The sequence below is a fragment of the Bison bison genome, unplaced genomic scaffold (genome assembly GCF_000754665.1).
Source record: "Bison bison bison isolate TAMUID 2011002044 unplaced genomic scaffold, Bison_UMD1.0 scf7180017864473, whole genome shotgun sequence".
Lineage (NCBI taxonomy): Eukaryota > Metazoa > Chordata > Mammalia > Artiodactyla > Bovidae > Bison > Bison bison.
The window spans coordinates 5,984,044-5,986,190 of NW_011495034.1; positions in this window are offsets into that span (position 1 = coordinate 5,984,044).

The window sequence follows — 2,147 nt, forward strand, 5'->3', positions numbered from 1 at the left end:
CGCCGCCCCTCACCCCACCCCTTTGGCGCACACCTCCCCACACGTACACACGCGCGCGGCCACCGCGCGCTCACTCACGCACACCCCGAGTGGGTGTGATCTCAGACCGGGATGCGCTCCCGCGCCCGGAGTTCACACTCGGCCTCCACCAGACACCCTCCGGAGCCCGCAGGCTGCCCCTCGGGCTACACTCGGAGGAGAACTTCCTACAAAACTCTCTTTACTGAAAGCGGGAACCAGAAAAATCCTGGCTACTTAGGATTTTGCTTTCGCTTGTTTCTCTTGAGTTCGTCGGATTTGAAATCCTCCGAAGATGGGGTTCAGAAAAACAACGCTAGGAATTCTTAGTTCAAAATGCTGTATATACAACTCTGCTTTCTGCTTAATGAAGTAGAAAAGATGTTTGAAACCTACACATGTGCCAAAAAGTACGTTTAACCTTGAGCGCTGGTAAATAACCAGGTTTATCCCCTTTTCCTCCTTTTCAATGTCCTCTTAGGAACTTTTTTTAACCCTTGAGTAGTCCAAAGCGGGTAGCCTTAATTAAGATAGTAAGATGGTCTGGCCTAATTAATAAACCAGATTATTGGTGAAAATCATGAAAAGTTTTATTAGCATAACCATATTTATCCCCCAAACTGTTTCCAAGACAACAGTTATATTTGAGCCAGAACTTAATTATGTGTTGATCTATCTTTATTTTCCAGGAAGTATTAGTCACCCAGACTGGTGCGTTTTAGTTCCCTAAAGCCAATGAAAACATTTTTGGGAAGCCAACCTTTGTTTTTTTTCGTCTTGAGAGGGAATTCAATTTACACGTTCATGTAATAGGAAGGGGCTATGAAGTGTGTAGACTTTTTTGTCTTGAAATTGTTAATGGATTGTTCTATATTTTCCAAATCAGATACAAATGATAGAAATGTGATTAGGTACTCAGGACTAAGAGTTTCTCAGGTGGCTCAGTGGTAAAGAATCCATCTGCCAATGCAGGAGACACAAGAGAGGCAGGTTCAGTCCCTGGGTGGAGAAGAAATGGCAACCCGCTCCAGTATTCTTGCCTGGGAAATGCCATGGACAGAGGAGCCTGGTGGGCTAGAGTCCACAGAGTCTCAAAAGAGTTGGACATGAGTTAGTAATTAAACAACAGCAACAACAAAACTCTGGCAAGAATGGTAAAAATAGAAAGTGAAAAACAACCATCAATAAAATCAAGAATGAGATAGATGACATCACTTCTTATGCAGCAGTCATTAAAAGGATAATAAAGTACTACAGACAATAATATGCTCATAAATTTCACAGTTTGGAAGAAGCTAATTCTTTGAAAAATTAGTGCAACTCAGCCGTAATTGAGCAAATATAAACATGCAGGACTAAGAAAGCAGAGTAACACTAACGAACACCTCTATCACATGTGTGTGATGTTCAGCAGCCCCACAAAACTATAAGTCTAATCAGTCGGTCTAAATGCCACCTCGTTTGTCAGTTCAACTCAAGAATGAAGAATTTGGGACTCCCTGGTGGTCCAGTGACTAAGACTGAGCTCTCAATGCTGGGGCCCTGGGTTTGATCCCTGGTTGAGGAACTAGATACAACGTGTCACAGCTAAGACCCTGCACAGCCAAATAAATAAATTAAAATAAATATTGTTTTAAAAAGGAATGAAGAATTCTTATTTGAAAGATTAAATGTTATTTAGGGGTTTTTTTCATCGTGGCTCATTGATTTCCTGATAACTGCTGTTTTTTCCAAATAATCCTAGTGTTTATTGCTTTAAAGGCAAGGACAAGAAGCCCACATATATGTGTCTTTTCTGTATGCCATCTGATAACTACTTTTCTGTTCTTTCTAAATAGATATAAGAGTAATCCATGTTTTCTAGATGACAGTAGTCTGAGGGTAAGACCAAAGTAACAATAATGGATACAAAAAAGTATATCTCTACAGTGTCTACAGGAATCAAACCCCTTACAATCTTCCCATAACTTTGGGACCCCCTCTCCTACAGATGTTTGTCATGGGTGTTCCAAAAACATGTTCCTGCAGTGTCCACCATTTCGTTTCTTATTCCTCAGATTCAGTTCACTGAAAGTGGCTTTCCTTGACACTGAATCAAGTCGCTGCTGGGATTCTTGAAGGCTGCCTTG